The sequence below is a fragment of the Ovis aries genome, chromosome 14, assembly GCF_016772045.2.
Source record: "Ovis aries strain OAR_USU_Benz2616 breed Rambouillet chromosome 14, ARS-UI_Ramb_v3.0, whole genome shotgun sequence".
Lineage (NCBI taxonomy): Eukaryota > Metazoa > Chordata > Mammalia > Artiodactyla > Bovidae > Ovis > Ovis aries.
The window spans coordinates 37,017,434-37,045,358 of NC_056067.1; positions in this window are offsets into that span (position 1 = coordinate 37,017,434).

The window sequence follows — 27,925 nt, forward strand, 5'->3', positions numbered from 1 at the left end:
CCCTCCTCCTCCTCTTTCATTGTTGTGGCTATCTTTTCAGATGAATTATCTACATCACTAAAAAATTAACTTCTGGACAGTCATTATAATTGGATTGTGTGTGTCATTCCAATACTGGACTCATTGATCATACCCTGGTGGTCTTTAGATATGTGAATTTGGGCTCAGTCAGTAAAGAGAAAAGTGATGTCCAGAATTCCCAAGATACATGTTTACAATGTTTGGGAATTTAGGAATGCTACAGTCATATGCCAGTCTTTGTCTTCAAAATATGAGATGTGGGTTCCTGCATTCTAGCATTCTAGACTATGTGGCCATCTCCTGGGGATTTCAGCTGGACACTGACCCTGGGGCAGGACCCAGGACATGTGGGGCTTACCCCAGAGCAGATGCATCCCATGATACCAGAGAAAACACTTAATTCTGGCTTATCTCCCCAGAACTTTCTGAGTTCATTTTCCACTCACCTGTGAATTTTCCATATGGAACCCTTATGATTAATGTTCCACAGAATAAGAATAATTCCTCCTTCAGAGATTTATTTACTGTCTATGTTGCATTTTAAGTATGAGATGTCCTCCTTTCACTAATCAAGATTCTGGACCTTACTCAAGATCTAGAGAATCCCCTTTCAGTGAACTCCTTACTATGAAGTGACCTTGATGTTACCTGAGCTCAGGTACAAATTGTTGGACATTATTTTTATATTGACATGGTTTCACTGTGTTAAACTGCTGATTAAATCCTACATTGCCATTTTATCTTTTTATTTTTATTAATTAGATGATACTGTAAGCTCTTGGAGGGCAAGAACAAGGTATTAATGTCTTTTAAGTCCTTTCATATGCTGCAAAGCCATACACATGGGAAATGACTGTAGTACTGAGTAGAGATAATAAATGAATCCATCATCAGTGGTTGTTCTCAGATTAAGATTTTCCCTGTCTGATTTTTTTAAAATAGTTAAAATCAAGCTTCAAACAAAAAATGTACATTGCTGCTACTCTTTAAGGGATTGTTGTAAATTTTAAACCTGTTTTTCCAGGACTATTTGATATTTTGCAAGGCATTTTCAGTATTCATTTAACACAACAGCTCTTGTAGTCAAGGGAAGGTAATAGAGAAGCTAAAATCTCACAGGCTGATTATTTGCCTGTCATGTGGTGATTTAGTGACTAAATGGGCAAATGGATAAATATGATGGGCACATGTATTCAGAGTTGGAACCATTTCATTTTGAGTTGAAGGCTACTGCTCTTTTTGGTACAGTATCTTCAGCAGTATGGGCAGAGGTTAGTGCAGGGTCTCTTGGAGTTTTGTTTTAGGAGTGTTTAGTGCCCTGTTCCCATTCCCAGCATGGGTAATCTCCAGGGTCTGGTCTATTTCCTGGGAGTGAGCTTCTGAAGTCAGCTTTGCATCCAGCAATTGGCTTTACTGTTTTGTATTATTTCATCTTTCTCAGTCTCCTCCAGGATCCAGGGGTCCCTTCAGCTAAAGAAAAAAAAAACAAAAAACAAAAAAAAAACCCTCATGTCTACCATTTGGGAAGTCTGAGGCAGTACCTCTCTGAACCTCAGTTTCCTTATCTACAAGTGGAGATGAAACAGAATCCAGTCCTACAGATGTGAGGATTAGATGAGGAACTGTTACATGCTCAGCACTGTATCAATCACAGAAAACAAGCTCAGTGCATCGTGAGCAGCCACCAGATATTCACTACTGTTGTTGACAGAATTGGAGAGATGCACTGAGGAGAAAGGATTTAGGGACAGTGTTGTCAACAGAGTAAAAATTAATGAATATTTACTTATTTACATTAAATTAAATTAAACTCAGCTTTCCAAAGGAGGCTAGTTGGTCTAGGGAGTGGTGAAAACAGAGATCCCTGCCATGCACACGAGATGGGGCTCCAGCCTCTAAGCTCAATGTATTGGGTGGGTGTGCCTCTTCTCACAAAGCCTGGCAGTACTCGGATGTGAAACAGGGACCGCAGCACCTCCTTTACATTCATGGGAAAAGATGAAGAGTAATCCTACCTCTGGTGCTGCCTTCCCTTCCAGGGGTAGGGGATTGGCCCAATTCAGTTGCACAATGTGTGAGGATGTAAATCCGATAATGTCATGCCTTAAAAAAATAAAGAAAGCAAGCCGTGCTGATTGCTTATATGGACAGCTGGCACACCTTAAGAAGCAGGAACAGTTCAGGCGGGAATGTAATAAGGCCCGGGAAAGTGGCAGCATGAAAGGGATGACCTTTATTTGCAATCATGGCTGAGATTTACAGTTTATTACTGATAGCTTTTATAAAGAGCCATTCAGTTCAGAGGTGAGAGGTTTGTCATCTGGAAATGCAATTAACTTTACCTTATCCCAATCCCCCTGGTCTTAGTATGAGAGCAGCACTCCAGCACTTCAGCAATATCATGATTTCCTCTCTAATTTCATTTCTGTCTATTGCATCCCCAGGTCCCTGGCATTAACGTGGTTGCATATTTTTTACTATTATTATTTTTTATTATTGCTACTCCCTGTCATCAGTAGCCAGAAGGCACTTGTGTATTTTTTTTTTTTAGATTTAAATTATTTGATTTCTGAATGAGGAAACCTCAAAGCATAAAGCCTTTTTAAACCACAGCAGTTAGAGTAGCACACCGAAGCAAGACGTGCTCTCCTAGGTGCCTGAAATTAATTACAGCAATGGAGAAGTTGTAGCAAGGTAGAGTTGTTGTTTTACGCAAAGATGGGACCCTAAGAGTTTAAGCCCTTGCAGTTCCACACATTTCGGTGGCACACGCCTTGCCTGGAAAGATGCTTGCTCTCCCATGCCTGCTCAGACACACATGCGTGTGGAGGAAGCACAGCATGATTGGAAACAGGAAAAAATGAAAGCGATTTTGGCACCCCTGCTGTGTGTGTATGAGAAGTCCCGAAAGGTCTATTTTGTTTCACAGGTTCAGTTTTATGACCCTCTCTTGTCTGTTAAGTCAGGTCTGCAGGAATTTAAGAGCCAGACACAAAAGCAAGAATTTAGTACTTTTGCCAGTTGGTTTAGGTTATTTGAAATATAGCCTAGTATATTTTCCACACTAGGCTGCTGCCAGATAGAACGGAGGAGGGAAGTGGTTCCAAAAGCCTGCATCCTCAGATTTTTCAGCCTCTGAAGAGTTGAGGGAGAGGAGAGGGATTCTGCTGGGGCACCATCACTTAACGCCACACTGTCTGCTGCTCTGGCAACTCCCCCGCCTCCCAATAGCCCTTCCACCTGCCTTATAAACCCCCAAATGAAGGGACCTTTTACAAATTCCTGAGGCTCTATCTGAAAACTATTTCCTCTGGGGTAAGGTAGAGCAGAATAATTACTACCCCTGCGTTTTCATCCCGATTTTATTGTGGCTATTATTTTCATCAGTGTTAGAGGTTAATATCCCTATTTTCCCCTCCACTGCCTAAATATAACTGGGGCTCAGCACACAGCCAAACCAGGTAGTGAAGGAAATAGCATTGCCTCCAAAAGAAGTTCAGATTAGTCGAACTGAAATGAGGGTTTGGGGCCCTAGGGTAAGAATTACCCTGCTGCAGCTGATAGCAGATAGATTTAAACCCATAGTATTTCTTTTCTCAGCTGAGAGAGGTCGGGTTAAAAGATTCAGAAGGTGAATAGAGCATGAAACGATGCACTTATATAACTATATTGGTGCTACAATAGAACGGCATCACTAAGAATAAAAGCATCCAAGAGCCATTTTTAACAGGAAGAAGGAAAAGCAGACACCTCAGTTGAGCATCCTTAAAGAATTCTTTGTAAGCAAAGCGGGGTTGAAGATGCTTAGCTTAAGGGATCGTGCTAAACTTGAGAAGGATATATTCAACTGCCCTTTCCCATAGAAGTGCCTTTAAAATTAACTTTTGTAAATCTTGTGTTTTAAATCTTGTTTGTCCCTAGGTTGTGTCTAAACTCAAAGGATAGAAGTTAGGAATGAGACAAGCATGGAAGCAGGGGGCCGTTTAGAAGGCTATCAGAGATACATGTATATGTATGGCTGAGTCCCTTCACTGATTGCCTGAAACTGTCACAACATTGTTAATTGGCTATACCCCAATACAAAATGTTTTTGCTGTTAAAAATATACCCTAATTTAAAAAAATAAAGAAAAAGCCTCATGTTACAACAACAACAAAAGGCTATTGAAGAGTTCCAGTTGATATGCTATCTAAGCTTAGAACAGGGTGCTAGCAGTGGTGGTGGGGAGAAGTACATGGCTATGAGATAAATTTTGGAGGCAGAGCCTGCAAGGCAGACTTCTGGGTTAAATATGATCAGGTTCAATTAATATGGGATTTGAGTCTTGAGGGAAGTCAAGAAAACTAACTACATCTTGGAGCAAAATGTACCCATTCACACATACTGCTTACTTAGAGTTACAAACGCCACAAAATGGGAAAACCATTCCCACTCAGAAAAGCTATGATAAACCATTGTTCAGGTCTGATAAACAAAGTTTGTGTTCAGTTACCATCTGTGGCTCAGTGGTGTTACCCAGTTGCTTATCACATAGTTAATGCTTCGAACTGTGAAACTCAATAATACATGCACTTTCTCTTCACAAATGGCAGTGTCTTAAGAGAGTGTGTGTAGAGCAGCATCTTCATTTCTTAGAATCAGCATCAACAGTGGATATAGAGATTTAAATTAAGTTTGGTATAGGGGTGAGCCGTGTGTTTCTACTGAGGAAGACCAGCACATACGGGTCTTTATTAGGCTGTCTCTGGGCCACCAAACTCAGGAATTGTGATGGATCGTGGGAGTGCCTATTCTAAAGCCAGAATGGCTACGAGGGCAGCATGAAGGTATGAAAGAAATGAACCCAGGTTTCATTAAATACTTAGTGGGTTTATGCCAGGATCATGTAAGGTTATGGGGATTCTACAGCAAGTAAGATAGACACAGAGTCCACCCTTACTTGTTATAGAATTGAATTTGGAGAATTTTTGGCCCACAAAGTCAAGAGTAAAGAATCGAAGAGAGTAATTAAAGCTTAGTATCTTTTCAGCTTTCTAAAAGGGTTGTACGATAGAATGTTGGGAGTCCCATGGAAATTGTGTCCAAACCCTGTTCTCTTTCTACATTCTCTCCCTAGGTGTTTTCATCTATCTTTAAATACAATCTGAGTAAGATAATGCTCAAATTTATATGCTAAGCCTCTTTCTTCCTCTGAGTTCTAAATGTGTATAGCAGCAGCAGCAGTGTTAGTTGCTCAGTTGTGTCCAACTCTTTGCGACCCAATGAACTGTAACCCGTCAGGCTCCTCTATCCATGGGATTCTCCAGGCAAGAATACTGAAGTGGATTGCCTTTCCCTTCGCCAGAGGATCTTCCTGACAAAGGGATCGATCCCAGGTCTCTGGCATTGCAGGCAGATTCTTTACCATCTGAGCTACAGGGAAGATCAAATGTGTAGAACCAAGTGCCTATTTAACATTGCTGCTAAATGTCTGAGAAGCAGGCATTAAACGTGGGCAAATCGAACTCCTGATTTTCAACCCCAAATTTAATGCTTAACCATCCTAGTAGATTTCATCACTCCCCTTTCTTAGTTCCTCTTGGTGCAAATACAGGCTTTTCTCACCTTCTGCATCAATGCTGTTAACAATTCTTCAGGTTCTGCTTTCAAAGTGCCCTCCCATCCACCTCTTAACACTCCAGTTTATACCACCCAAGACCCTGGTGTAAGCATGGTCATGTCTTGGCTCCGGGTTTGACTGATCTCCCTCTCTCCATCCTTGTCCTTCTTTCCCTTGTCAGTTTCTTACTTAGAAGCTATAAAAGCATAAAGCAAAAACGGTTTTACAATGTAAATCAGAGCCTAGTCTTATCCACTAAAAAAACTCATCCTGTGTCTTCCCATCCTTACCATAGTCTCTGAGACCCTAAAGGTCTGGTCCTTACCTAAAGCTTTCACATCTTCTTTCACCAGAAATGGCTTTGCCATGAAGTGTATTTGGCCCTTCGTTTGTATGGTTCCTTTCCAAGATTTGAGAGGTCCTTAATTGAGTTCATATTTCTCATTTTATTTCTTGTGTTTTAAAGTTCAGTTCAGTCACTAAGTCATGTCTGACTCTTTGCAACCACATGGACTGCAGCATGCCAGGCTTCCCTGTCCCTCACCCACTCCCGGAGCTCGCTCAAACTCATGTCCTTTGAGTCGGTGATGCCATCCAATCATCTCATCCTCTGTCATCCCCTTCTCCTTCTGCCTTCAACCTTTCCCATAATCAGGGTATTTTCCAATGAGTCAGTTCTTCGCATCAGGTGGCCAAAGTATTGGAGCTTCAGTATCAGTCCTTCTAATAAGTATTCAGGACTGATTTCCTTTAGGATTGACTGGTTTGATCTCCTTGCAGTCCAAGGGACTCTCAAGAGTCTTTTCCAACACCACAGTTCAAAAGCATCAATTCTTGGGTGCTCAGCTTTTCTTATGGTCCAACTCTTACATCCATACATGACCACTGGAAAAACTGTAGCTTTGACTAGATAGACATTTGTCGGTAAAGTATTGTCTTTGCTTTTTAATACACTATTGAGGTTTGTCATAACTTTTCTCCCAAGGAGTGTGTCTTTTAATTTCATGGCCACAGTCACCATCTGCAGTGATTTTGGAACATAAGAAAATAAAGTCTGTCACTGTTTCTATTGTTTCCCATTCTACTTGCCATGAAGTGATGGGACTAGATGCCATTATCTTAGTTTTTTGAATGCTGAGTTTTAAGGCAGCTTTTTCACTCTCCTCTTTCACTTTCATCAAGAGTCTCTTCAGTTCCTCTTCACTTTCTGCCATAAGGGTGGTGTCATCTGGATATCTGAGGTTATTGATATTTCTCCCGGCAATCTTGATTCCAGCTTGTTCTTCATCCAGCCTGGCATTTTGCATGATGTACTCTGCATATAAGTTAAAGCAGGGTGACAATATACAGCCTTGTACTCCTTTCCCAATTTGGAACCAGTCTGTTGTTCCATGTCTGGTTCTAACTGTCACTTCTTGACCTACACACAGGTTTCTCAGGAGACAGGTAAGGTGATCTGGTATTCCCATCTCCTTAAGTATTTCCCACAGTTTGTTGTGATCTACACAGAAGTAGATGTTTGGCTGGAATTCTTTGTTTTAAAGAGGATCCCCCAAATTGCATAAGCTTCAGGCCCCATGAAATCTGGGTTTGCCTCTTCCTCTAACTGTCTACTTCTTTCTTATTTCTCTCCAGCCACATTAGCCTTTATCAAACATGTCAAAGTTATTTTTACCTTACGGCCTTTGCACTCACTCTTTCTCTAAGTAAAGTGAAAGTGAAGTCGCTCAGTCACGTCCAACTCTTAGCAACCCCATGGACTGCAGCCTACCAGGCTCCTCCGTCCATGAGATTTTCCAGCCAAGAGTAGTGGAGTGGGTTGCCATTGCCTTCTCTGCTCCTGGGCCTTGGCCTCCTTCAACTTAGATGCTTTCTCTAAAGCATCACACAGTTCACTCCCTCGTTCTAAGTTTCTGCTGAAATATCTCCTTTTGAGAGATGCCTTCCCTGACAGCCTTCTCTCTGCTTGCTCTATTACTTTCCTTGTTTTAGTGCTTTCTACAGACATGTTACTATACCTTTTTAAACATTTTTATTGATGGCTGTGACAATAGAACGGAAAGTACATGTGGACAAGGACTTTACCTCATTTAATGTTTATCTGCAGATCCTGGAGCAGGGCCTGGTTCCTAGCTGCTTCTCAGTGAGTGAGTGCTGGTTGAGTGAAGATGGGGACCAGCTGTTCTCTGCCTTCACTGATGCAGCAAGTTCTCTCTCATTGATGAGAGCTGAAACTGCAGCTCAAAGAGAAGGAAAAACTACTGCCTGGTGGTGCCATCTGTGGGGTGTAAAGGAGGGAAAGCAGTTGGCCCCAGCTATCTGGACCAGTACTGTCCTCTAGAACTTTCTGTGATGATGAAAATTTTACATATTTGTGTTTTTCAATATGATATCCATTAACCACTGAGCCTTTTCATGCTGTTCGTGGGGTTCTCAAGGCAAGAATACTGAAGTAGTTTGCCGTTCCCTTCTCCAGTGGACCACGTTTTGTCGGAACTTTCCACCATGACCCGTCCATCTTGGGTGGCCCTACAGGGCATGGTTCATAGTTTCATTGAGTTAGACAAGGCTGTGTCCATGTGATCAGATTGGTTAGTTTCCTGCGTTTTCATTCCGTCTGCTCTCTGATGGAGAAGGATAAGAGGCTTATGGAAGCTTCCTGATGGGAGAGACTGACTGAGGGGGAAAATAGATCTTGTTCTGATGGGCAGGGCCATGCTCAGTAAATCTTTAATCCAATTTTCTGTTGATGGGCGGGGCTGTGTACCCTCCCTGTTATTTTACCTGAGGCCAAACTATGTTGGAGGTAATGACGATAATGGCGACCTGCTTCCAAAGGTCCCATGCATGCATGCACTGCTGCACGCAGTGCCCCCAACCCTGCAGCAGGCCACCGCTGACCCACGCCTCTGCCGGAGACTCCTGGACACTCACGGGCAAGTCTGGGTCAGTCTCTTGTGGGGTCACTGCTCCTTTCTCCTGGGTCCTGGTGCACACAAGGCTTTGTTTGTGCCCTCCAAGAGTCTGTGTAACTTCTGGCAGCTCTATGGTGCTGTTAATGGGGACCTCCTCCAAGAGGACTTATGCCATACCCAGTCCTACTGCACGCAGAGCCCCAGCCCCTGCAGCCGTCCACTGCTGACCCATCCCTCCGCAGGAGACACTCAGACACCATTCTGGCTCAGTCTCTGTGGGGCCTCTGGGTCCTGGGTGCACAAAAGGTTTGTTTGAGTCCTCTGAATGTCTCTGGTGGGTATGAGGTTTGATTCTAAACGCAATTTTGCCCCTCCTATCACCTTGCTGGGGCTTCTCCTTTGCCCTTGGACATGGGGTATCTCCTCAAAGTCACTCCAGTGCCATGTAGCCACCGCTCAAATGTTGGGTTAAAACTCAACATTCATAAAGCTAAGATCATGGCATCTGGTCCCATCACCTCATGGCAAATAGATGGGGGAACAATGGAAACAGTGACAGACTTTATTTTCTTGGGCTCCAAAGTCACTGCACATGGTGACTGCAGCCATGAAATTTAAAGATGCTTGCTTCTTGGAAGAAAAGCTATGACCAACGTAGACAGCATATTAAAAAGTAGAGACATTACTTTACCAACAAAGGTCCATCTAGTTGAAGCTATGGTTTTTCCAGTAGTCATGTGTGGTTGTGAGAGTTGTGAGAGTTGGACCATAAAGAAAGCTGAGTGCTGAAGAATTGATGCTTTTGAACCATGGTGTTGGAGAAGAATCTTGAGAGTCCCTTGGACTGCAAGGAGATCCAACCAGTCCATCCTAAAGGAAATCAGTCCTGAATATTCATTGGAAGGACTGATGCTGAAGCTGAAACTCCAATTCTTTGGCTACTTGATGTGAAGAACTGACTCATTTGAAAAGACCCTGATGCTGGGAAAGATTGAAGGTGGGAGGAGAAGGGGACGGCAGAGGATGAGATGGTTGGATGGCATCACCAACTCAATGGACATGAGTTTGAGTAAGCTCCGGGAGTTGGTGATGGACAGGGAAGCTTCGCATACTGCAGTCCGTGGGGTCACAAAGAGTCGGACATGACTGAGCAACTGAACTGAACTGAACCACTGAGCTCTTGAAATTTAGCTAGTGAAACTTAGAAACTGACGTTTAAATGTTATTTGATTTTACTTAATTTTATTTCAATAAATTTATTTGTTTAATGTAATGAAATAGCCTCATGTGGCTAATGGTTAGCACATAGATCATCAGTATAGGTCTAGGGACCCAGAATTCTTTTTCTGGAATAACATGATACAGCTAGATGCAAGAGCTGAGATGAACACCAAGTGCTTCTGGTTTTAGGAAAAAATGCTCCAGTATCTGCACAGGTAGTGCTGGATATAAAATGAAACATGTTTTTCAAGATTATTGAAATCTCCCCAAAGCAGGAACTTTCTGAGAACAGTGTCTGACATTTAGCAATAATAGATTTTTTAAAGATTAGCCTAAATAGCTTAGAAACATACACACACCACATAAGGTTAGAACCTAAAGGCCAGGTGACCTCCACCAATTAGAAACAGGAACTGCCAGTTAAAGATGGGAGACACTTGTAATAAATACAAAGTTCTATGATCAGAAAGGGATGCAGACACCCAAGGTGCAAATGAAAATGAGATTTGGTAATTGCAGAGCTGGTGAGTCTGAAAAATACCTGAGGGGAAGAGTTGATGACCAACTAAATAGGGGTCACTCAGCAATACCATGGCAGCAGGGATTCCACTTTCAAACACAGGGTGTATGGCTAGGGGTGAGAGGTGGAGAATTGTATTGTTCTATCTCATTCAAAAAAGATTCTAACCACATCTGGAAAGCTAGCTCTGGCTTACATCCCCACAATTAAAGAAGAAAATAAAACGTAGAGGAAATAAAAGAAAGGCCACAAAAATGATACGAATGTTGGAAGAGCAAACGTGAGTGGTCTGACTGAAGGAGTAATTTATATTTTTCCCAAAGAAAGGGGTCTATGGGGAAGTGACCACAGTCTATAAATACCTTCAGGGTAACTGTATAAATGAGAGAAAGTCACTATCTTCTCGGGTGGCTGGACCAAGAGCCATGGCTAAATCTAAGAAAGAAAACGTATTTCAGCCATTAGTAAAACAAAACAAATTCTCCTAGGCTAGGAAGACTGGACAGGAATGGAGCTCTCAAAAGAAGGAGGCCAAGTCCTGTCACTGCACTCAGGAGCTGATTGAATGAGATAGTAATGGAAATAAAAGGAACATTAGACTAAGGACTTGTGAAATAATTGGTCTGATAGGTCCGGAAATCTGCCTTTGGTTGTGGCCCACGCAGGAGGCCTCAGAGAAAGGTAAAAGTTCCTTACAGTATTTCTCCAGACCTGCCTAAGCAAGGCAGATGGGCAAATTCCCTACTTAAAATAGGCTCAAGTTTGATGTTTTGTGCAGTGTGACCTCGTTCGCTCACACCCTGCTGATCTGGATTCTTGGTTCATCTGACCAGCTCTGCTGTGGGGACTGGGCTGAGAGGGGCCATGATGCCAGGTTATTGCAGCAGCATCCCCAAGGTCTCTTACTTAGAGGGTAGGACCTGTGTAACCTTCCAAGATTAATCCTGGCCCAGCCTGATCCAGGGGAGAGAAAGCAGGGCTGTGACTTCATCAGTAATAATCCTCAAAATCCTTGAATTCACCCTCACTTTTTCTGAAGACTATGAATTGATCTTCTTTTCAATCTTTACATCATGAGGCTTCATCATCCCAGTCTCTTAGTACTTCAAACATTTGAGTTCTAAGAAGCTTTAGAAATTATATCATCTTCTTAAATTTTTCACAATGACACACAAAGCTCAGCAATATCAAGTGATTTGATATCAAGTGACCTTGATGTCACCCATCCAGTAAATAATTTTTGTCCACTATGGTAACCTATAGGGGCACTGTGTTAGATTTAGCAGCTATGTTGGAGGAGGAGTTAAAATATGAATGATGCATAGATTCTAGCTTCAAGAATGATCACCTCCAAAGCAAAATGTGCCTACCTCAGGGGGTTCCCAAGGCAAATCCATTGAGGGTGTCAGAGCGTGGAGAAGGAGGTGGCATTGGAACTGTACTTTGAAGGACAGTAAGCCACTTACCAGCAGCAGCAGCACTTGGTAAGGTTGGGGAGGCAGAGGAGGTGGGGAGTTTCCATTGCAAGGAAAAGAATCCTGTCTGCATAGAGATGTGAATTCTCAAGGAACCATAGTGTAAACACAAAGTAATTACAATTGGATGAACCTTCAGGATAAGGAAATGAAAGAGTAGTAAATATTATTGGAAAGGTAGAGTTGTACTGAACTGAACTGAAGGGTTGTGCTAGATTGTGGCAGGCCAAAAAAAGTTAGTTCAGGTCAGTCACTCAGTCGTGTCTGACTCTTTGCGACCCCATGAATTGCAGCACGCCAGGCCTCCCTGTCCATCACCAACTCCTGGAGTTTACCCAAACTCATGTCCATGAGTTGGTGATGCCATCCAGCCATCTCATCCTCTGTCGTGCCCTTCTCCTCCTGACCCCAATCCCTCCCAGCATCAGAGTCTTTTCCAATGAGTCAACTCTTTGTATGAGGTGGCCAAAGTACTGGAGTTTCAGCTTCAACATCAGTCCTTCCAATGAACACCCAGGACTGATCGCCTTTCGGATGGACTGGGTGGATCTCCTTGCAGTCCAAGGGACTCTCAAGAGTCTTCTCCAACACCACAGTTCAAAAGCATCAATTCTTAAACACTCAGCTTTCTTTATAGTACAACTCTCACATCCATACATGACCACTGGAAAAACCATAGCCTTGACTAGACGGACCTTTGTTGGTAAGGTAATATCTCTGCTTTTCAATGTTGCTATCTAGGTTGGTCATAACTTTCCTTCCAAGGAGTAAGCCTCTTTTAATTTTGTGGCTAAAATCACCATCTTCAGTGATTTGGAGACCCCAATAATAAAGTCTTACACTGTTTCCACTGTTTCCCCATCTATTTCCCATGAAGTGATGGGACCGGATGCCATGATCTTCGTTTTCTGAATGTTGAGCTTTAAGCCAACTTTTTCACTGTCCTCTTTCACTTTCATCAAGAGGCTTTTTAGTTCCTCTTCACTTTCTGCCATAAGGGTGGTGTCATCTGCGTATCTGATGTGATTGATATTTCTCCCAGCAATCTTGATTCCAGCCTGTGCTTCTTCCAGCCCAGTGTTTCTCATGATATACTCTGCATATAAGTTAAATAAGCAGGGTGACAATATACAGCCTTGATGGACTCCTTTTCCTATTTGGAACCAGTCTGTTATACCATGTCCAGTTCTAACTGTTGCTTCATGACCTGCATATAGGTTTCTCAAGAGGCAGGTCAGGTGGTCTTGTATTCCCATCTCTTTCAGAATTTTCCACAGTTTATTGTGATCCGCACTGTCAAAGGCTTTGGCATAGTCAATAAAGCAGAAATAGATGTTTTTCTGGAACTCTCTTGCTTTTTGATGATCCAGAGGATGTTGACAATTTGATCTCTGGTTCCTCTACCTTTTCTAAAACCAGCTTGAACATCTGGAAGTTCACGGTTTACATACTGCTGAAGCCTGGCTTGGAGAATTTTGAGCATTACTTTACTAAAGTTAAGGTTGTCTTAATTATTTACTAAAATCATCCAGCTTAAACCAAAGTGGAAGTAGATGGATGAATTAACAGTCCTCACTGGACATGGAACAACAGACTGGTTCCAAATAGGAAAAGGAGTACGTCAAGGCTGTATATTGTCACCCTGCTTATTTAACTTATATGCAGAGTATATCACGAGAAACGCTGGACTGGAAGAAGCACAAGCTGGAATCAAGACTGCTGGGAGAAATATCAATAACCTCAGATGTGCAGATGACACCACCCTTATGGCAGAAAGTGAAGAGGAACTAAAAAGCCTTTTGATGAAAGTGAAAGTGAAGAGTGAAAAAGTTGGCTTAAAGCTCAACATTCAGAAAATGAAGATCATGGCATCCGGTCCCATCACTTCATGGCAAATAGATGGGGAAACAGTGGAAACAGTGTCAGACTTTTTTTTGGGGGGGGGCTCCAAAATGTGGTGGCTCCGAGGTTGAAGTGTCTGCCTGGAATGAGGGAGACCCAGGTTCGATCCCTGGGTCGGGAAGATCCCCTGGAGAAGGAAATGGCAACCCACTCCAGTACTCTTGCCTGGAGAATCCCATAGAGGGAGGAGCCTGGTAGGTTACAGTCCATGGGGTCGCAAAGAGTCGGACACGACTGTGGACTTCACTTTCACTTTCACTTTTCAAATCACTGCTGATGGTGATTGCAACCATGAAATTAAAAGACGCTTACTCCTTGGAAGAAAAGTTATGACCAAACTAGATAGTATATTCAAAAGCAGAGACATTACTTTGCTGACTAAAGTCCGTCTAGTCAAGGCTATGGTTTTTCTTGTGGTCATGTATGGATGTGAAAGTTGGACTGTGAAGAAGGCTGAGTGCCAAAGAATTGATACTTTTGAACTGTGGTGTTGGAAAAGACTTGAGAGTCCCTTGGACTGCAAGGAGATCCAACCAGTCCATTCTGAAGGAGATCAGCCCTGGGATTTCTTTGGAAGGAATGATGCTAAAGCTGAAACTCCAGTACTTTGGCCACCTCATGTGAAGAGTTGACTCATTGGAAAAGACTCTGATGCTGGGAGGGATTGTGGGCAGGAGGAGAAGGGGACAACAGAGGATGAGATGGCTGGATGGCATCACTGACTCGATGGACATGAGTCTGAGTGAACTCCAGGAGTTGGTGATGGACAGGGAGGCCTGGTGTGCTGCAATTTATGGGGTCGTAAAGAGTCAGACATGACTGAGCGACTGAACTGAACTGAAGAGAATTTATGTGAACTGATTTTGGGGGAAGATTTTGTTTCTTAGCTGAGAGGAGAGAGAATAGTTGTATACAAGATAATAGATGAGCAAAAGTTTTTCTGGCTTGCTATTATGACTCGAGCCAAGTGTTCATCTTCTGGTCATTTTCAAACATATTATTAGATACATATCTGTAGTTGAGAATTATCCCACTTGAAACCCAAAGTGATCTACGTTACGTGGCTTTAAAATCTTGGTAGCTTAATTGTGTCTTGTGGTGAAGTAATAATATGATTATTATTGACTCACTTGCAGAGTTTTGCATCATTATTATACTATCTCCATTTCACAAAAGAGGAAACATGGATTCAACTGTCTGGCCAAGAATCATACAGCTAGGAAGTGACAGGGCTGAATTTCCAATTTTTCTGTTGTAAATTAAAGTATAGTGGTTTCCAAGTTCACACTCTCCCATTGCTCTGTGTGAGAGTGTGGACTTGTATCCAGAGTGACCCCCCTGTTCATTACTGCAGCCACTAACTTCCTGGAGTTCTTGCTGCAGGAGTTTATGTTCCTGATGAGCATTGTTTCCCTCGAAATTATGACCCCTAAATTTGACCACACCTCTTCATGTTGAAGGCGTTGTTCTGACACTTGGAGATTCATTTATTCAGCAAATATTTGTTAACATTTTGGTTTTTCTAAAACACTTTTGATTTTTCTAAGCCTTGCTTTTAGATGGTTCTCAATATCTACTTCATGTTCATTTGAATGTTTGTGTATGTATGTCTGTCTGCATATCTGTTAATTTTTTCAGGTGCTGTCTCTTCACCCGGTTGATTAGAACAAGTGGATTAATTCTCTAAATCACTTAATTGTGGAATTAATTTTGATCAGTTGTTGCTCTGGGTATTCTTGTATTGTGTGAACCAGATACTTGCTGAACTCGGAGGTTTTCTCATTCTGGTGGCTTTCCCTGGGGGACGTACCTCCCCACCCTATTCATTTTCTCATGGGTATGCTGTGGAAATGATTTTGATCCCATTCTTCTCATTGTTGCTGCCACTACACGGTGATGTGTCTGCTGTATAAACTGTACTGAGGTTTCCTCTAGCTACCAAGGCCCTGTCATTGAGGTGACTTGCCTTTGCAGAGCCATCTGTCTTTGGGAAGTTGAGTTCTTGTACAAGGTCAATACAGCTAAATGCCACCATTGCTGTAATCAGATGCCTTTGCTGCCCATGAAGCATTTGCAAATCCTCCCAGTCTCTATTCACAGACTCTGCTGGCTCTTCCTTTGTCCAGTGTCTTTCATCTTTCCAGGGCCAATCTCCACCCTCTGATTCATCATCACAAGGGGACTTTCCATTTGTTGTTTGCTATATTCTCATGCAGCCGTATCTTTGATGATTTCCATTTCAGCACTAGTTAGCAAGAGTCTCTTCAGCACGGCCCCATTCAGTTTTGCAGTTTTGTTCTTTTACCCTGTTCTTGACAATTATAAGATTTGGGCTGATCAATAGCCTGTGTGTTTCTTAACCATGCATTGTTATCTGCTTTTCCAATTGGATTAATTCCAGATAGCAGTGTTATATTCTTGTTTATTTTCATTGCTCACCTCAATATCATAGTTACTTTTTATAACTCGTATGTTTGAGAGTGACATTGTTATCTAAATATTTCATTGGATACTGATAAGTATCAGTGTATTACTACCTAAGTGTTGATAATTCACAAATGTATTAATTTTCTATGGTGCTATAGCAAATTACCACAAACAAAGTATCTTAAAGTAACACAGATTTATTGTAATTCTGGAGATCAGAAGTTGAAAATAGGTCTTGTGTTGCTGTGTGTGTGTGTGTGTGTGTGTGTGTGTGTGTGCTCTTAGTCATGTCTGACTTTTTGCAACCCTGTGAACTGTAGACTGCCAGGCTCCTCAGTCCATGAAATTTCCCAGGCTTGAATACAGGAGTGAGTTTTCATTTCTTACTTCAGGGGTTCTTTCCCGACCCAGGGATCAGACCTGTGTCTCCTGCATTGGCAGGTGGATTCTTTACTGCTGAGCCACTTGGAAAACCCCCAAAATAGGTCTCAGTGCACTAAAGTCATTCATTTCTGGAAACTTTAGGGTAGAATCTGTTTTCTTGTCTTTTCCAGTTTCTAGCAGCTACCCACACTCATTTGTTCATGGTGCCCAACCATTTTCAAAGCCAGCAATGGTTGATGGAGTCCTTCTAAAATTGTATCTCTCTGACTCTGATACTTTAGCCTCCCTCTTCCACTTTTAAGGGCTCTTGTGATTATGTTGGGACCACCTCAGTAATCCAGAATAATCTGTCTATCATAAAGTCATGTGGATCTTAGTTCTTTCTACAACTTAATTCTCTTATCCTAAGTAACATAACACATTCACAAATTCCAGGGATTAGGGTCTGGACATAATTCTGAGAACCATTCTGAGACTGCCTACCACAGGTGGTGATAAATCATAATGCCCGCTTACATGATTCTTGTGAACAATATGATGGAACTACTTTTCTAACTTCACATAGCTAAGCCATCTTTCTCCTTTGGAGCTGTTGTGGTGTACTGAGAGTTCTGTTGACTACTGGAACTAAATATATGGATTGAGAAGGAGAGACTGAGAGGCATAGAGGTCACAGGCAGTAACCTTGGTGTTCTTCTGCGCCCTCAATGCTGGGCATGTCTGTAGGATAACTGGCTTCTTCATATATCAGAAAGTGTCTGGCAAAACATTTGTCCCTTTAAATACATTTTAGCTTTAGAAGCAGTTTCAGTGATTGAAAAGGTAGAAATTCTCATTTCACATTTTAAGTCACTTTTTAGCTGTGATAGGTTTCTAGATTGTCACTGCTTTTCTGTCTTTATAGGAAACCAAATGGCTGCCTGGTCTGGAAGTCCTGAGTATAAATATAGATGTTCATGCCCATTAAAATTTGAATAAGTATGGTAGCATGGTGCTATTAATTCTGTGAGCATTTGATGAATTTGTGTAATATACTGTATGTTACAAACTAACATAACACTATTATGAAATGTCATTATGACATTTCCCAGGTTATGTTTTCAATCAATCTACAAGAGCTCATTAGGGGCCTTGTGGCTTGGGATGGTTTGCTAGGTGGCTTACAGATTTACTTAAATCCTCAGAAAGTTTTTGATCTAAGACAATGGGGAACAGCATGAGACACTAGAACCTTTACTTCTAGTCGTGATTTTATTATAACCAGCTATATAACACTGGCAAATTGATTGATATCTCCGGGCCTCAGATGCCCCATGTATGAAGTGGCAAATTTGGCTGAGCATTTCATTCAGGGTCAGGGATGGGTTTGTTAGATTGAACAGATAAAAGTACAGGGTGCTCAGTTTAATTTGAATTTCAGATAAGCAACAAATAATTTTTTAGTATATGCCCCAAACATGGCATGAAATGTATTTGTACTAAAAATTATACAGTTCGTCTGAAATTCAAATTTAACTAGGCATCCTGTGTCTGTGTTTGACAAGATAAAGTAGTTTTATGTATGTATGCCGTCACTTTCCCTATCAGTCTGCGGCAAGAAACATGTTTCCTTGTGTGTGGGTCCAGCTTTCTGTTCTCCCAGCACAATGCTCCAGATAGTCACTACCAGTCACTTAAAGTTGGCACAGATGGTAAAATCCAAGCCTGACAACTATTTGTAGAGTGGAAGAGTAGCTGATATCCCTAATTTAATCTATTACCTTTATTCTCTTTCTAAAGTTCCATGATTCTATATCATGTACATTGCATAGGTAGAAATAAAGATCATCAACAGGTGTGTGTTAACATGGACAAGCACATGGTTATGTGCAGACTGCAGAGAGATTGTTCTGAATGTGGATCTCAGGAGGGATCAAGGTGATCTCTCTTCCTATTGGAAGCTTAAAATGAAAGATAGGCTGTCAGGTATGGCTTGACTTTGAAGGATGATACACTGGAGGACCATCAGAAGGGTTGGGCTCAGGACGTTTGTGAGGTATCTCCTGAATACTTTTCCTCTGTTCTTCCTTCCATATCCACTCCCCTTCCTTCCTCACTGTTCTTTGTGCCCCAGGACACCTACTGATTTGGATACCATCAGTGGGATCCATTGCTTGGTGATTCCCAGTTGAATCTGGCAACTCTAAATCAAGAGATTGTAAAGATGGAAGAAGGCATGGTTGGAGTATTTATTCCACAGGAAGTGGCCAAGAGTTGGTTGTACCCCTTTACCAAAGATCCCAAATCCTCTCTGGCATATTCCTCATGCAGCTGCTCTTCCTAGGATGTAGGGATTACTCCCTCTCTATGCCCCTTCAGGTCTAGGGGTCGTAGTGGCTCCCTGCTGTTGCTAGTATTAAGGTACTGGTGGTAATTCTTATTTTCCAAAACCCTGCTCTCAAGTTTATAATCAGTCTCTTTATTAAACTCTCCTCAGTTACTCATTTTGAGTGTGCCATCTGCTTCCTGCTGGGGCTCTGACTGGTACACATGGGTACTGTTAGCTAACTATTTGAGAATATGTAGCTTACAGAGGTTAAGTCAGTGGTCCAAGATCACATAACTCTTAAGTGGTAGATCTAGGACTCAGATCAAGGATTATCAAGTCAATCTGAAGAAGTAGGAGGAAAGTATGTTGGGAGATCCATAGGAAGTCTGGTGATGGTCTTGGAAACATATATTTTTCTTTATTGCCTTGGAAGATATTCTAAGGAAACAAACCTACATCATCATCTATTATGTCTCTCTTTTTCCATTTTGGGAAAGAAAGGATAAGAATACTTCTCAAATGCTTATTGTTTCTTGGTCTTAAAAAAAAATTCTGTGAATCAAATAAAAAGTAGAGATGACGTCCAGATTTTATGCTTCTCAGCCTAGTGCTCTGTACTCTAGAAAATGCTGCTTCTAGTACCTTCTGTCCACCTTCATTACTTTTCTTGAAGCCAAAATAACTATCTTGTAAAAAGATCCATTCTGGGGACTTCCCTGGCAGTCCAGTGGTTAAGATTTCTCGTTTCCAAAGCAGAGGATGTGAGTTCGACCCCTGGTTGAGGATCTAAGGTCCCACATGCCGTAGGGGTATGGCCAAAAGACTTAAAAAAATTAAAAATTAAAGAAGTTCCTTCCTTCTGCCAAGGATGAAGATATTCTTAGCAAAGCGTTACTATTATTATTGACATGTAGAATGATATACTCAACATCGTGTGCCTCTGTCTGAGACAATTATGAATTGACTTGGAATTAAATCACCTTTCTTAGAACAAACCATTTCCCATGAGCTTTCCCTGCTGCCAGGTAGCCTGAAGATGATATAAAATGGAGGAGGCAAGTCTGGGGACCCGTGTCCCTCTGACCTGCAGGCCTCTCTTGAGTGACACATGCTTTGGACACCCTGCCTGCGTATTCCATTTCTGTTTACCCTTTTATGCAGCCCGAGTTCACTCAATTTCCCTTTTTTTCCCACCAAATTTATCTTTTTGAAAGCTTCAGTTTACCTCAACTTCAAGCTCTTTTTGAATCATGTCAGTTTCTCATTCAGTTTCTGCTTCATTTCCATTGGTTTTGCTAAGTTAAGATCCACTCTTGACTAAATAAGCAGGAGTGATATTGACAAGACGGAAATATGGCAAAGATGTCAGGAGGAGGTCATCCCTCATTCCTGGGGGAGGAGGGCTTGGTGGCAGCCATAAAGATGAGGCATATCCTAAGACGTATGATAGTGATACATAGGGAGTTACCCTGGTGCAGCAGCTAAGCCATGTATTTTAGGAGGAGAAATAAGAAATTTTGAGATAAAAACATATACAAGGTAAGGGTGTATACAAGAGCCAACCAGTTGTTTAGAAGAGGCATTGGTTTTTTTAGCTGACAAAAAGTTTCTGCTGCCTGACTTTACTTAATTTTTTAAAACTAGATTTTACTCCTGCTATTGCTGTAGGGGACTAGGAGACATTTGAAAACGAATGCTTTTTTCCATAAAGGATTTTCTTCAGGGGTGTGAGATTGGAGGAGTCTTTCTCTCCTGTTCATATGATGTTGTTGGTGAGGAAGTTCTTCTCTAGGGAATAGATGGATCAGGAACTTTGATTTTTACTTTTCTCTCCAATTTCTGAAAACCCTGTCCATATTGAAATGGACTTAGAATAACCCTAGGGCCTTACTGTAAGCACCATCCATAGGGTGTAGCCACAGCAACCAATTTTATGGGACCCTCTTGGTCAGAGCCAGTGGTGTGGCCAAGAGAATGGGCTGGTGACCATAAACCATTCTGTATATTCATCCTCATGCAGGAAAACTAAGTACCCTTAATTGACATTGAACTTCTTTCACAGAGAATTGTACAAAAACTAAACATTGTTTTTCATGAAAGTCATACTAGACCTATTATTTTTCCACTCTATGTGGACCAAATAACTTAGACAATGTTTTCCAAATTTCGTCTTTACTGGTAACTGGCCTTGAACTAAAAATGGACTGAATGACTCTAATCATGACTGAAATGAAAATGTAACTGATTCAGGTCCCAGGTGACCTTCCCCGGTGTTTGATTTCAAGTCTAAATTGAGGCACTTGGCCCAATAGCCATACAGAGGTGACCTTCAGCCTTACCCAACTCTTCTTTTCTCCTATGCAGTGTAAATCAAGTGTGTAAATTAGGTAATTTTCTCCATGAGTTATTAGATCAGTATTTAGGATCAGAATAGCTATGTTCTTTACCAAGATGATATATATATATATATATATATGTATTCTCACATACACACACATATTACACTTTTAACAGAAAGGTCAAGATGTTTTAGTAACAATAAAATGTTACCAATTTAAATCAGACACATCTGCATTGCGAAAGCTGCCACTCTTCTTTGGCTATAGAGAATCTGTCTTTCTAACCATTCAGTAGGGACTTGGGTTGTTTGGGGAACCCATAAGACAAATTAAAGAATGTGGACAAGATTAAAAAAAAAAAGTAAGCAATGTCTTCCTAGAAGTTAGGAGGAACAAGCTAGGATATAAAGGAAATAAAGAGAGCTTTTCTGTAACTTTGGGAAAGGAACGTGAGAAAGAAATATCAGTGAAGAGGAAAGAGGATGAAACAAAGTTGTAGGTAATGCTGTGGACACAAATGGGGATTGAAGAAGAGTCTTGGGGATAAACTGTTGTTTGTGCTTCCTGATCCAGGCATTGAAATTATCCTGAACTGGCAAGATGTTGACTCTAGGGTACACAGAACAGAATATTCCAACACAGCTGCCTGCGAAACATGTGTCAAGACGCAAGGTCCCAGAGGGCTAGGCCACAGATAGGGATCAACCTAGGGGAGAAGCAGGGTGATTAAGATTTCCTGAACTTTGGGATATTCAAGTTACTGGTGCACTGCCTGCCGTCCTGATTTTAGGTTTATGTGGATGTAGGCTGTCTCTTTGGTTTTAAAGTTTCCCCTTCTGTTCTTTGATTGCTCCTTTCTTCTATGTTCATTTTGGCCAACCATCCTCCACGGCTGGACAGCCTGTGATCATAGAGGGCCCTCCTTCCTTCTTATCCTCAGCCAGAGCTCATTCCCTTTTGTATCGGCTGTTTTCCTTGGAAGCGTGAAGCATTAGCTTTAATCAGTTTATAGAGCCCCTGACCTAATTTTACATCTGCAATAAGATCACTATGAATTCTCTGCTTCCCCATGGAGGATAGAGCTCTGCCTCCCCCCTCCCTTCTGTAATCTTTCTTTGTGATGGACGTTAGAGAGCCTGGCAGGTTCTGTTCCACACTGCATTGCTCCAAGAGAAAATTTATTTATATATTAATTTTATATAAAAAAGATTTCTCATAGGGAGCCAAAGATTGAATCATAGTTAGAAACCTAATTTGAGATTGAAGGCAGGATAGCAGCAGGCAAACAATGTCAAAGAGCAAAAGCTCTGGGGGTGGGAAACGCACAGGCATTAAAAATTTGCTTTGCATCACATACCTCTCTGTTCCTTCAGCACGTTGGCGCATGTTGCGGGCCAACCTTGTGTATCAGTTTTCTTTTGCCATATAACAAATTACTGCAAATGTAGTAGCTTAGAACAATATTCATTTGTTATCTTACAGTCCTTGTAGGTCAGGAGTTGGGGCTCTGCTTAGCTGGGTTCCCTGCTCAGGGAACAAGGCTGAGATCAAAGTATTGGCTGGGCTGTGTTCTCGTGTGGAGGAGGCTCAACAAGGGATGAATCTGTGTCCAAACTCCCCCAGGTTGTTTGCTGAATTTATTTCTGTACATTTGTAGAATTTATGTCGGTTTGTTTCTTTAGGGCGAGAGAGAGGGATAGAAACTTTGCTGAAGTTTCTATCCTCTAGACCTCCTTTTAAAGGGCTCATCTGATTAGGGCAAGTCAACCCAGGATAGTCTTCCTTTGGATTAACTTATTTAACTGCTGAGAGATTTTAATTACATCTGCAAAATCCCTTACTCTTGCCATACTAGTTAGTGGGGTCATAGTTTCTAGGCCTACTTAAAAGGAAGGTATTATATGAGAGTATAGCTCATTGGATGTCATCTAAAATGTGTGTCCTCTATATCTCATTAATCCTTTATTAGTCAAGATGCCCAGGATCCCAAAACATCTCATCAATATAGCTTTATCATTTTAACAACCAAATATGGTCAAAGGAACAGGACTACATGCCTTTTACGGTGGTCTGTATTTTCCTTCTGCTTAGAAAAATCAGTTGTGAGTTCACTTAAATGGGTTCCTATGGATAATAACCAAGACATGGGAAATAATTAGTTAGAGTTTATTTATAATTATACACCTCACTCAAGCCCATTAGTTACACTCTTTGTATTTCTTAATTGCCTTTATTTTGTGAATGCCTCAGACTTTTAATAATTTTATGAGGTTTGATATCAACTTTCTTTAAGCCCAATCAGTTTCAAAGATGGGTAGCTTTTTTGCGTGTAACTAAGAAATTACAAAAAAATTGTATTTTAAAACATCATGAGGGAGGTGGGGGGGGGGTCATGTTTGGGAACGCATGTAAGAATTAAAGATTTTAAAATTAAAAAAAAAAAACATCATGACCTACACATTGAAGACGTCTAGTTTTTTTTTTTTTAATCTTAATTTTTAAAGACTGTGTATGACAAGGTAAAGAGATTAATCTGGTACATTTGTGTACTAGTACATTGTGTACTAGATTGTGTAAAGAGATTATCTAGTACATTTGTGAGGAGATATTAGGGGAAAAGCCCAATTTCAACTTTTTTTCCCTATAAGACTGAGACAAACCCAAACATCAATTTTTCTTAGAAATAAAAATTCCCAAGATTATTCTGCACCCAAGAAGTGGACTCTATTTCCCTTCAGTGCTCTTCCTTTATTCACTAAACTCGAAGGTATAATCTTGAAAATTGAGCCCATAGAACAGGAAACCATGATATCCTTCAATATAAGAGTTCATGAGAATCAGGAATCCTGTTCCAGAAATAAAGCATCAAGGAAAGGAGCTTAGAAGACAAAAGTGGTTGGAGTGTCCCGGTAGAGAAGGAATTGAGCTTACTTATACTCACTGATGTATCTGCCTCCTTCTTTTTAACTTTTATTTTTCCCCCTTCATGGTGACTTCTCTCGCTGCCTTTTTAAATGGAAACTTGTGACTCCTGAAGCCATGTTTTGGAGATAGCCATTCTGCCTTTTCCGTTTAATCAGAATTTTTAGCTGGTACCTGACTTCCTGGTACTCATTTCCCAGCTTTCCTTGCAGCCAGGCATGGCCATGTGACTAAGATCTGGCCAGTGAGATGTGGATGGAAGCGATGTACACAGTTTCCAGCTCTTGTCCTTAAAGGGAAGGGCCGTGTTCTCTCCTTCCCTTGCTTCGCTTCCTATTGCCTGGATGTGAAGGTGAAGATGGAAGCAGGGTTGGCCATGTTGGCTCATGTGATGGAGTCCATGCACTAAGGATGACGAAGCCTCAAGAGCAAAGGATCCTAAATTCCAGAAAGCGCGTGCAGTCACTGAACCTACCCTAGACTATCACGTGAGAGAGAAATAGATTTCTGGCTGGCTCAACCACAGTTAGTATCTTGATTAAATCAATGCAACTGATCTCATAACAGAGGTATCTGCTTAGAGAAGGTGAATCATCTGTTGAGTCAGGGGACAGAACAGTGGTTGAGAGCAAGGCTTTGTTATCAGGTGGATCTGGATCAGCTTTCAGTGCTAACTCGTCACCCATATCTGTGACAGAAATGCAGTTTCATCTTCTGTAAAATGGAGATAGTAGTTAGTGCCTCATAGCGTGTTGTGTAATATCAGGGAATGAAAATTTGGTGATATAAAACTAGATATGGCCTGTGTTCCCAGGGTGCAGAGGAGGAGAGGCATGGATAGTGGCAAATGGTAAGCAGTGCTGTGGAGGAACAGAGGAGAGCAATGTTCAGGGGATTCCTTAGAGGAGTCAGTGAGAAGGAAGCAGCTGTGCAGAGCACATCTCCTTTCCCCATCAGATATGTCCACATGTTCAGACCTTTAGGAGATGACTTGCCCTTGCCCAAGCTCTCAACAAAGTTTCAATTATAATCCTTGAATTTTGGGTCAGGCTGTCCCCCAACTAGCCTAGACTGTATGCCCCATGAAGGCAGTGTGCATGCTCACCTTGCTGTTTGCTGTAAATATGAGGCATCCTGCTATTAGCTGAGCGAGGAATGATTCATGATCAAAGCATATCTTCTAAAAGAGGTTTAATCTTACTGTCTTCAAAGACAACTGGGTTGGAGCAAGACTAGCTAGGTGTTATCTCCAAGAACTCCATCGTGCAGTTGCTCTATACAATTAACGTTTTTACTGAATTCTTAGACTTAGCACAGTGCATGGCATAGAGTAGGTGTTTAATAAATATTTGTAGAATTAATGAATGAATTTCTAGCAACGTTTCAGTTCTCCTGGTTGGTTAGAAATCTCACCCTGATGAACATCCTAACATCTAGGGCTATGCACAAGGGGAATGAGCCCATTCGGGAGGGACTGAGGTCTTTGTTTTTGAGATGTGGAAGGATTTAGAGGAGGGTGTCACACTCTGAATGGAGGACCATGTCTTCTCAGGGAAGGTCAACCCTGAGGGTGTGTGTTCTCTGAACATGTGTGTACTTTGTACCTGAGGTTATTTGAAACTTACTTGTTGGGAGTTTTAATTATTTTTATTCAAATAATCTCTGTGCTCAGAATTTGCTTAAACTAAATGAGACTACTCATACAGTGAGTCACAAATTCTGATTGGCATCAACATCCATTCTTCTTGGACACAGGGAGGCACATGGAAGTCACTGAAGCTACCTGGAAACCAGAAGCAAGGATCCTGGTTCAGGTTCTATCATTTCACCACTGTGAGTCCCTCAGGGACCTTCTAGTTTCCACCATGAAAGTCCTCACATATTATTATAATCTCTTTTGGGGATCTGTTTCCATCACTCACTATCCTGTATGTATCTTTTTCATGTTTTATCTCAATGCCTAACACCATCCACAGGGTTGATGGGTACTCAATAAATACTTCCTGAGTTAAAAATTTTCTGTTGTCCTCATGGAGAGAGGAAAAGAGAAATGGTTCTTTGATTTTCATGGGTGAATAAACTGAATGGTAGCAAGAGGAAAATGCCCCAGGACTGACTTCCACATTCTAGGTATGGCACTTCTCTGGGTATTTCACCGCGGAGTTCCAGTCCACAGGAGAAACTTGTTCATAGACCCCAGGGGATCTTCACAGAATCCATGTCAGCTGAGGGTATGGAATAAACATACTTCTGCACTCCTTTTCTGTCCCCTGCACTGTGGCGCACAGACATTGTTCCTATCACGTCCCCTCCTTTCCAGCATAGCCTTACCCACCTTTCCTCCTGGCTGGCTTTTGGACCCCCTCCCATCCCCGCCCTTCACCATGTCAGGTTCCCACAGCGGCTCTTGGGAAGAGATACTGAAGCATCTGTGAGCCAGCGCTTGTTCCTGAATTTCCTTATGGTGACTAATGGGTAACACCTGTCCTGTGGAGTCCCTCTTGTGCTCTTAGGATTGGATTTATCACTGCAGTAGTTTAACCATAACTAGAAAAATGTAGCTCTCTAAAGTCCCTATAATGTGGAGGTTCCTAACGTGGTCTAAGTTATTCCTGGTGTCATAAATAACACAGACGGCACTATTATGGACCAAAACCCTGAAAAGAAGAGGCACTGAGTTCATAAATAACACACACAATAGGGGTTTGAGAAGACTCATGGAAGTACTTCGGTTCCTGATGGAGGATGAGTAAGGGGGTGGGGTGAGTGGCTTCTAGGAATGCTTGGGATTTGGGGGCCTGGGCGTGAGGGGAAATATCTTGTCTATGAAAACTTTTCCAGTTACACTAACCTAAGCAGTCAGGGTGGCAGTCAGGGGTCGGGGTGGTCTCGCCTGCTCAGAGCCCACGGTCAGCATGGTCTCCCTTCCTGGAAAGGGTGGAAAGAGGATCAGCCTGCTTGGGTACTTTTCTTGTCCTGTGTACCCCTATGACTGCCAGGAGAGGGAAGAAGTTAGAAGCAAGTCCATGTTGTGTAATGATCTCGGTCCCAGCAAGGACCCAAAGCCGAGTTTTGTGATCACATATCTTTCCATCTATTATATCCCAAGTCAGTTATCCTGTTGAGTGTAACTGCCATTTTTACTGGATTAGGCCTATCAGATTATTCTCTAAAGATGAAGAAAATGCTACTCCTCCAACAAAACAGTTTCTGCTTTATCTCAAAGGCCTCTCATTCTCTTTGCTTTGAGGAAGAGAGAAAGAGAGAGTGAGAGAGTATGTGTGCAGTGCCCTTTATTTGGACTTTGATCTTAACCTGGGAATACCTGATCTTCTGTTTCCTTCCTTCTCATGTAACTCTTCATTGATTTTCTTTAAATCAAACAAGCCACCATCACAGACTCTTACAAAAGAAAGTCAGTCATGAAGGAGCCCTGGGCTTGGAATAGAAGCCAGCCTAATTTTAGTTGCTGGCAACCCTCTCTAAGCAGTGGACAGTGGTCAGAAGTTCACTGTGGCCTGTGCTATCAGGACCCAGCAGTGGCTGACACTGTCCCCTGACTCCCTGGGGGCCTCAGGGAGCCCCCCACTGATGAGTTCCACCATAATTTCTTGCTGAGGCAGCTTGTCTGCCAAAAGTAGATCTTGCATTCATTATTTTTAAAAAATTAAAACTGCTTCTGATTTCTGGATTAATCTCTTGCCGGTATCATGGGTTGGGGGTGCTTGCTGTGCTTCATCCTGATAAGCAGAGGGGCCCAGTCTCCTGTTTTTCTTCATGGGAGGTTGGACTCTACCTTTGGCTGAAGTCGGGGGCTTAGCTGACTGTGAACCACCAGGGGAATTCCCAGGACATATCTGCAGCTTCCCCAGCCTGCACAGACCATCCCTTT